Source organism: Salmo salar, chromosome ssa23 (genome assembly GCF_905237065.1).
Source record: "Salmo salar chromosome ssa23, Ssal_v3.1, whole genome shotgun sequence".
Classification (NCBI taxonomy): domain Eukaryota; kingdom Metazoa; phylum Chordata; class Actinopteri; order Salmoniformes; family Salmonidae; genus Salmo; species Salmo salar.
This window is the reverse complement of record NC_059464.1, coordinates 41,483,409-41,493,754: the sequence shown is the minus strand read 5'-3', so window position 1 is coordinate 41,493,754 and position 10,346 is coordinate 41,483,409.

The following is a 10,346-nucleotide window of genomic DNA, read 5'->3' as shown; positions in this document are numbered from 1 at the left end:
AACGTGACCTTTATCCAAGCTTATTGTATATCTGACTTAATGAAGTAGAATTACCCTACAAAAGGTAACGTATACATTGGATATATAAGGGCTCACACTCATTTGTAATTTATATAGTCTATTTTTAGGCCATGGCTACAGAAACTGAGTTTTCGCCCACACCTCCTCCACCTCTAAGGAAATTAAAATGTTTCTTATTTTTGTGTGTGTGAAATATCACAGATAAAGTTTCTTTATTTTTTTGTGTGGGGTCTTATTACACTATAGACAAGTTACATTATAACAAATATTGTTGAAACTTCTTTGATGCGGCAGGTAGACTAGTGGTTAGAGTGTTGTGCCAGTAACTGAAAGGTTGCTAGATTGAATCCCTGACCTGACAAAGTCAAAATCTGTCGTTCTGCCCTTGAACAAGGCAGTGAACCCACTGTTCCTAGGCCATCATTGTAAATAAGAATTTGTTCTTAACTGACGCCTAGTTAAATAAAAGGTTATATAATATTGTAAATCAATTAGAAAAATACATTTTTAAATTGTATTTTTCCTTAAAGCTAATGATCCGGATCATTTTCTACGCATGCGTTTTATCTAACATAGCTGCTGCTAAGTGTCAGTATATCCATAATCTTTGCTAACGCTGAGCTAACCAACGTTTTTTTCGGTTATTAAACAACTAATTGACCAATTACTTGAATTCCATTTAGGTCAGGTTTTTTTTATGAGCCCAACCTGTGGTTTCTTTAGAGAGAAATCAGATCATTCACGAGAGAAATTAAGTCAAGTTTTAATCCCGCAGGTGAAGATGTGGACCTGACAGGACAATGGAATATTTTCCATGTTTTGACAATTTAACAATGAACATTTTTGGCTAAGGGAATTTCCATTATTAAAAAGCTCTAATCATTCTGAACCATGATGATGTAGCCTTTGTCTATGGCCTTATTTCTGAACAGCTGAAATAAAAACCCTGCATCTATTTGAACAAACATTCCAAAACAAACAGTGCATTTGAAAAGTATACAGACCTGTTGACTTTTTCCATATTTTGTTATGTTACAGCCTTATTCTAAAATTGATTAAATTGTTTTCCCCCCTCAAATCTACACACAATACCCCATAATGACAAAGCAAAAACAACTGAAATATCACATTTACATAATTATTCAGACCCTTTACTCAGTACTTTGTTGAAGCACCTTTGGCAGCGATTACAGCCTTGAGTCTTCTTGGGTATGACACTACAAGCTTGGCACACCTGTATTTAGGGAGTTTCACCCATTCTTCTCTGCAAATCCTCTCAAGCTCTGTCAGGTTGGATGGGAAGCGTCGCTGCACAGCTATTTTCAGGTTTCCAGAGATGTTAGATCGGGTTCAAGTCCCGGCTCTGGCTGGGCCACTCAAGGACATTCAGAGACTTGTCCCAAAGCCACTCCTGCGTTGTCTTGGCTGTGTGCTTAGGGTCATTGTCCTGTTGGAAGGTGAACCTTTGCCCCAGTCTGAGGTCCTTAGCGCTCTGGAGCAGGTTTTCATCAATGATCTCTCTGTACTTTGCTTCGTTTATCTTTCCCTCGAGCCTGACTAGTCTCCCAGTCCCTGCCACTGAAAAACATCCCCATACAGAGGTGGGCAACTCCAGTCCTCGAGGGCCTGATTGGCATCACACTTTCACTCCATCCCTAGCAAACACAGCTAGTTAATCAAATTACATTCTAAACTGAAGATCATGATTAGGTAATTAGAGTCTGGTGTGTTAGCCAAACTCTGACACCAATCCGGCCCTCGAGGACTGGAATTGCAAACCCCTGCATAGTGTAACCGATGTGAAATAGCTAGTTAGTTAGCGGTGGTGCGCGCTAATAGCCCAGGTTGGGGCGAAGAGAGGGACGGAACCTACACTGTTACAATAGCATGATGCTGCCACCACCATGCTTCACCGTACAGATGGTGCCAGGTTTCTTCCAGACGTGAAGCTTGGCATTCAGGTCAAAGAGTTCAATCTTGGTTTCATCAGACCAGAGAATCTTGTTTCTCATGGTCTGAAAGTCCTTTAGGTGCCTTTTGGCAAACTCCAAGCGGGCTGTCATGTGCCTTTTACTGAGGAGTGGCTTCCGTCTGGCCACTCTACCATAAAGGCCTGATTTGTGGAGTGCTGCAGAGATGGTTATCCTTCTGGAAGGTTCTCCCATCTCCACAGAGGAACTCTGGAACTCTGTCAATGACCATTGGGTTCTTGGTCACCTCCCTGACCAAGGTCCTTCTCCCACGATTGCTCCGTTTGGCCAGGCGGACAGCTCTAGGAAGAGTCTTGGTGGTTCCCAACTTCTTCTATTTAAGAATGATGGAGGCCACTGTGTTCTTGGGGACGTTCAATGCTGCATACATTTTTTGGTACCCTTCCCCAGATCTGTGCTGACACAATCCTGTCTCGGTGCTTTACGGACAATTGCTTTGACCTCATGGCTTGGCTTATGCACTGTCAACTGAGGAACCTTATATAGACAGGTGTGTGCCTTTCCAAATCATGTCCAATCAATTGAATTTACCACAGGTGGACACCAATCAAGTTGTAGAAACATCTCAAGGATGATCAATGTAAACAATATGCACCTGAGCTCAATTTCGAGTCTCATAGCGAAGGTTCTGAATACTTATGTAAATAAGGTATCTGTTTTTAATTTTTTATACATTTGCTAACATTTCTACAAACCTGTTTTCACTTTGTCATTATGGTGTACTGTGTGTAGATTGATGAGGATTTTTTTATTTATTTAATCCATTTTAGAATAAGGCTGTAATGTACATTTTTTGGGGGGGGAGTCAAGGGTTCTAAATACTTTCTGAATGCACTGTATTTGCAAATACATGTATTTTAATTAAATACATTTAAAAAATACAAGTATTTTATCATACAAAAAATAATTGTTTTGTAATTTTTGCCCATTCCAGTGTGTTCCTCCGTTTCCTGATTGAGTATAGTAACAGTTGAATTTGCATACACATAGGCTACAGTAAGTGTGAAGGCCTATGTGTGTGAAAGAGAACAAATGCATGTGTTGTACTTGCATCTACACTCTTAAAAATAAAGGTGCAAGTTGGAACCTAATAAGGTTCTTGAGAGCGATAGCAGAGGGGAACCATTTTAAGAGTCTCTGAAGAACCATAAAAATCCCAAACTAGAAACATTTCGGCCCTCCAGGACCGGAATTCAATCGCCCTATTTGCATATTTCCCAGGGTGCCTTTCGAGTGAATTTTAGAATTGCCAGAACCACCCATGTTTGCTGGTTGTTGCATTCTTTCATTTTCAGTCCTGTGAACTTCACCAAATGAGATCATAAGTGAAGATGTTGTCATTCAAATTAAATTATTGAAGACAATACAATACATTTTTCATAAGGCCTTATTTTGAGGGCCTAGTTTTACCCTAATACAGTGGCCTAAAACTCATAGTTTACAGGCCACATAAGGCCTGCAAGTCACATTATGCTGCATTGTAAAGTAATTAGGGTTGTGACAATACCAGTATCGCAATATATATATTCAAAAAAAGAATGAAAACACGAAGCAGACCTAACTCTTTGGTCGATTCCCATGGGGGACAAGTGCAGAAAAAAGTATGTAAATGTATCCACTCACTACTGTAAGTCGCTTTGGATAAGAGCGTCAGCTAAAATGTAAAAAAAAAAATTGTAGCAGCCGTACCACATTATGGAGAGGAGGTTGCTGGAAGCCAACCTGTTGCGAGGCAGGCTGAACAATCGAGGAGTGAAACGTACTAACAATGGCGTCGTGCTGAGACGTGGTCTTTATCTCCACTCACAGGAGGACCTTATACACAAAGATTTTTATAATTAATCCATACTTTATGTACAAAACATTATGAACACCTGCTCTTTCCATGACATAAATTTACCAGGTGAAAGATATGATCCCTTATTGAAGTCACTTGTTAAATCCACTTCAATCAGTGTAGATGAAGGGGAGGAGACAGTTTAACCTCTACGGGGTCGGTCCCACCCCACGGTACGGTTGTGCTAACGTAGGCTAATGTGATAAACATGAGGTTGTAAGTAACAAAAACATTTCCCAGGACATAGACATATCTGATATGGGCAGAAAGTTTACATTCATGTTAATCTAACTGCACTGTCCAATTTACAGTAGCTATTACAGTGAAAGAATACCATGCTATTGTTTGAGGAGAGTGCACAATTATGAACTTAAAAATGTATTAATAAACCAATTAGGAACATTTTGGCAGTCTTGATATAACATTTTGGGCAGATGTGCAATGGTTCATTGGATCAGTCTAAAACTTTACATATACACTGCTGCCAAAATCTAAATTGCACCTGGGCTGGAATAATACATTATGGCCTTTCTCTTGCATTTCAAAGATGATGGTAAAAAAAAAAAAATCATGTTTTTTTTCTTTGTATTATCTTTTACCAGATCTAATGTGTTATATTCTCCTACATGAATTTCACATTTCCACAAACTTCAAAGTGTTTTCTTACAAATGGTATCAAGAATATGCATATCCTTCCTTCAGGTCCTGAGCTACAGGCAGTAAGATTTGGGTATGCCATTTTAGGCCATTTAAAAAAAAAAAAGGGTCCAATCCTTTTAAAGAAGGATTTCTAAGCCTTGAGACAGTTGAGATATTGATTGTGTATGTGCGCTATTCAGAGGGTGAATGGGCAAGAAAAAATATTTAAGTGCCTTTAAATGGTGTATGGTAGTAGGTTTGTGTCAAGAACTGCAACACTACTGAGTTTTTCACGCTCAACAATTTCCCATGTGTATCAAGAATGGTCCACCACCCAAAAGAAATCCAGGCAACTTGACACAACTGTGGGAAGCATTGGAGTCAACATGGGTCAGCAAACAAGGTCCTCAGGACCCCAAGGGGTACTGATGATTTGTTGATTATTTTAATCAACTGTGTAGTACTAGGTCAAAAATGTGCACCCCTGTCTGATTCTTGAACTGTACTAGAAGTGGGGGAAAGGAATGTCTACCCTTCTCTTCCCTTCCTCTCTCCTTCTTACATAGCATCTCCTTGGGACTGGAGTCACTGGACAGCCACCCTAGGACACTGACACTTTCAAGCGCAATATAAGACAGTTCAGTCTTACAACCTTGTGATCATTAGAAACCAAAACACTGGGCCCAAAATGGCGGATCCCTCTATCTCTGTTGTTCACTGCAGTAATGAACCAGACATTCCACCGTGACTGCTGAATTATACATAAAGGGCAGAGATCTATTCAAAAGGCACATGCACAAACAGTACCTCACGTTTACCTGCTCGTCGAACATCTCATTCCAAAATCCTGGGCATTCGGAGTTCGCTACACTAACTCAGCAAAAAAAGAAACGTCCCTTTTTCAGGACCCTGTCTTTCAAAGATAATTCATAAAAATCCAAATAACTTCACAGATCTTCATTGTAAAGGGTTTAAACACTGTTTCCCATGCTTGTTCAATGACCCATAAACAATGAATGAACATGCACATGTGGAACGGTCGTAAAGACACTAACAGCTTACAGACGGTAGGCAATTAAGGTCACAATTATGAAAACTTAGGACACTAAGGAGGCCTTTCTACTGACTCTGAAAAACGGCAAAAGAAAGATGCCCAGGGTCCCTGCTCATCTGCGTGAACGTGCCTTAGGCATGCTGCAAGGAGGCATGAAGACTGCAGATGTGGCCAGGGCAATAAGTTGCAATGTCAATACTGCGAGACGCCTAAGACAGCGCTACAGAGAGACAGGACGGACAGCTGATTGTCCTCGCAGTGGCAGACCACGTGTAACAACACCGGCACAGGATCGGTACATCCGAACATCACACCTGCGGGACAGGTACAGGATGGCAACAACAACTGCCCAAGTTACACCAGAAATGCACAATCCCTCCATCAGTGCTCAGACTGTCCACAATAGGCTGAGAGAGGCTGGACTGAGGGCTTGTAGGCCTGTTGTAAGGCAGGTCCTCACCAGACATCACCGGCAACAACGTCGCCTATGGGCACAAACCCACTGTCGCTGGACCAGACCGGACTTGCGGTTTTGTCTCACCGGATTCGCGTTTATCGTCAAAGAATGAGCGTTACACCGAGGCCTGTACTCTGGAGCGGGATCAATTTGGAGGTGGAGGGTCTGTCATGGTCTGGGGCGGTGTGTCACAGCATCGTCGGACTGAGCTTGATGTCATTGCAGGCAATCTTAACGCTGTGCGTTACAGGGAAGACATCCTCCTCCCTCATGTGGTCCCCTTCCTGCAGGCTTATCCTGACATGATCCTCCAGCATGACAATACCACCAGCCATACTGCTCGTTCTGTGAATGATTTCCTGCAAGACAGGAATGTCAGTGTTCTGCCATGGCCAGCGAAGAGCCCGGATCTCAATCCCATTGAGCACGTCTGGGACCTGTTGTATTGGAGGGTGAGGGCTAGGGCCATTCCCACCAGAAATATCTGGGAACTTGCAGGTGCCTTGGTGGAAGAGTGGGGTAACATCTCACAGCAAGAACTGGCAAATCTGGTGCAGTCCGTGAGGAGGAGATGCACTACAGTACTTAATGCAGCTGGTGGCCACACCAGATACTGACTGTTACTTTTGATTTTGACCCCCACTTTGTTCAGGGACACATTATTCCATTTCTGTTAGTCACATGTCTGTGGAACTTGTTCAGTTTATGTCTCAGTTGTTGAATCTTATGTTCATACAAATATTTACACGTTAGGTTTGCTGAAAATAAACGCAGTTGACAGTGAGGACATTTCTTTTTTTGCTTTGTTTACATATGGAGTTCACTACACTCACATTAACATCTGCAAACCATGTGAATATGACCAATAAAATTTGATTTGATTTTTATTTGTAGGCTTTCCACTAGATGTTGGAACATTGCTGCGGGGACTTGCTTCCATTCAGCCACAAGAGAATTAGTGAGGTCGGGCACTGATTAGGCCTGGCTCGCAGTCGGCACTCCAATTCCTCCCAAAGGTGTTCCATGGGGTTGAGGTCAGGGCTCTGTGCTGGCCAGTCAAGTTCTTCCACACCGATCTCGACAAACCATTTCTGTATGGACCTTGCTTTTTGCACGGGGGCATTGCCATGCTGAAACAGGAAAGGGCCTTCACCAAACTGTTGCCACAAAGTTGGAAGCACAGAATCATCTAGAATGTCATTGGATGCTGTAGTGTTAAGATTTCCCTTCACTGGAACTAAAGGCCTAGCCCGAACCATGAAAAACAGCCCCAGACCATTATTCCTCCTCCACCAAACTTTACAGTTGGCACTATGCATTGGGGCAGGTAGCGTTCTCCTGGCATTCGCCAAAACTCATATTTGTCTGTCGGACTGCCAGATGGTAAAGCATGATTCATCCCTCCAGAGAACGCATTTCCACTGTTGGGAGTCCAAAGGCGGCGAGCTTTACACCATTCCAACCGACTCTAGGCATTGCACATGGGGATCTTAGGCTTGTGTGCAGCTGCTCAGCCATGGAAACCCATTTCATGAAGCCCCCAATGGCAGTTTGGAACTTGCATTTCAGCACTTGCGGTTCTGTGAGCTTGTGTGGCCTACCACTTCGCGGCTGAGCCGTTGTTGCTCTTAGACGTTTCCACTTCACAATAACAGCACTTACAGTTGACCGGGGCAGCTCTAGCAGGGCAGACATTTGACGAAATCACTTGTTGAAAAGTTGGTATCCTATGATGGTGCCACGTTGAAAGTCACTGAGCTTTTCAGTAAGGCCATTGTACTGACAATGTTTGTTTATGGACACACATGGCTGTGTGCTTGATTTTATACACCTTTCAGCAACGGGTGTGGCTGAAATAGCTGAATCCACTAATTTGAAGGGGCGTCCACATACTTTTGTATATAGTGTAGCTGCTGTTGGACCATTGCTTAGGACCGCATTCACAAATTGATGGTGACGATGATAATCATTCAGGGTGTGAAATTGAGATCTTCCATCTTGTCGCAGAAACTGGACCTGCAGTAATGTAGAAGAGACATCTCAGGATAGTGCTCAGATTGATATATAATTGATGTAAGATATGTTACTAAGGCTGATTGGTCCTGTGTGGCTCAGTGTTGTCCTATCCCACTGGGCACAGATGTCAAATCAACGTCTATTCCACGTTGGTTCAACTTAATTTTATTGAAATGATGTGCAAACAACGTTGATTCAACCAGTGTGTGCCCAGTGGGATGTGACTTAGTTGGTGTGGCGCTAGCAGCCAAGACCAGCTGTTCAATTCCAGTAAGGATCATATAGAAGTGGCTGTGATATATATTATATTGTTCTGATTGAATACCATGCTTTGCCAGGTAGGTCTGTAATAGATGTATGATGCATCTTAAAATGTTTTAATAGGGTATTGTATTTTCCAAAGATTTATACAGTATGTTTCCATAAGCCTCTACATATATTTATTCTGTCTTAAATTACATTGATGTCTCTTATCACTATGTTGCAAAAAGGCAGCACTTTCTCATTTTTTACGAGTCTTCATTTTCTAAAATGTATGCAACAACTCGAATGATATCTAACATATCGAACACAAAAGATGTATCACTCAACGTTGACAACCATGCTCATGAAATATCAATATAAATGAGTGAAGACTTTGTGAAAGTAATTAAAGGTAATTTGACATCATGAAAGTGCCCAAGCAGAGACAGTGGAGGACCAAGTGGGCTACTAACATGAAGCAATTCCCTAAAGCCCATCTCTTACTTTAATAGCACAATCCACAATGACAAACATAGGCCAATCAAATCTCTCAGGGATTCCTTTTCACAGAAGAGATACAACATAAATGCCACATTTAACTTATGCCTAAGCAACAAGGTTGTAACCTCTGTGTTATGTAACTATCATCGCATTGCTTTTAGCCTGCTCCTAGATATGATTGATTTTCTCTTCAACGCCAGGTTTAGGGTGGAAGAGTGTGTACGTGGTTGAGTTTGACAGGAAGACCTGAAGGGGGAGACGGTCACAGTATGAGGATGTTCCAGAAGCAGACACAGTTAGTCTGTTCACCAGACATGCTGAATCACACTCAGGCCCACGCACACTGTCTGGTCCCTGGTGATGTAGTGTTGTCCCCATGGGAACCTGACCTAAGGAGATGTGGTCTGGGGAGAGTGGTCTCCGGAATGGAGACACAAGATTCACTGACAGGTAAGGAAGGCGAGGTTGGATCTATGGGTCTGGAGATGATTCACTGACAGGTATGGAAGGCGAGGTTGGATCTATGGGTCTGGAGATGATTCACTGATAGGTATGGAAGGCGAGGTTGTATCTATGGGTCTGGAGATGATTCACTGACAGGTATGGAAGGCAAGGTTGTATCTATGGGTCTGGAGATGATTCACTGACAGGTATGGAAGGCGAGGTTGTATCTCTGGAGATGTGTTCTTGTCAGCAGCTAGACTATTATATTGTCTGTGAGGGTAATGACTCAGGATCTGAGAAATAGGGCTGGGACAATACCATTATCGCAATACCGGTTAGTATAATGGAACGGAAACAAAACACGAAGCGGAATTAACTTCTTTAGGAAAACAGCCCTAATGTTGGGAACGAACATAATTACGTTGTTATCCAGTCACATTTATTTTCCAAGCTATAGCACACAATATTTTACACACTGCAGGTTTTTAAAGGACCGAATAGTTAAGTCAGCTTCGTGTTAAAAAAAATTTGCCATGGGAAAAATAGTGATACTGGTATCGTCACAGCCATACTGAGAACTATGACAGATGTTTCACCCTTTTTATTTCAGTAATGCTCAAAGTTACTGGTGGTGGGCTCACAAAGGTACGATGGAGGAAAGTAGGAACTGTAAACAAGACCAGTGTGTGTCACTATATGTTGCACAGTAAGCTGAGTTCTATCTTTGCCCCTGCAGCAGACAGTGGGAAGGGGCTCCAGGTGCTGCTGTGGAATGGGAGGCTGATGCAGGTGCATAGTGACTCTAGCTGTGTGGATCCCTGCATCTCAGCATGAGCGGATCATCAGGGAGCTCCAGCGAATTCCTCCGCCGCCATGCTGCCATGACAATTTGCTCTGCGTCCACACCACAGTGCTGTATGTAAATAGCTACCTCGTAGCTACCTCGTACCCCTGCACATCGACTCAGTACTGGTACTCCCTGTATATATATATATATATATATATATATATATATATATATATATATATATATATCCATGTTATTTTTACATTTTTCCGCCTTAGACTTTTATTTATAAAACACAAAAAACACCACACCCGATATACACCATGTTATTTTTGACTCATTGTTATTCACTGTGT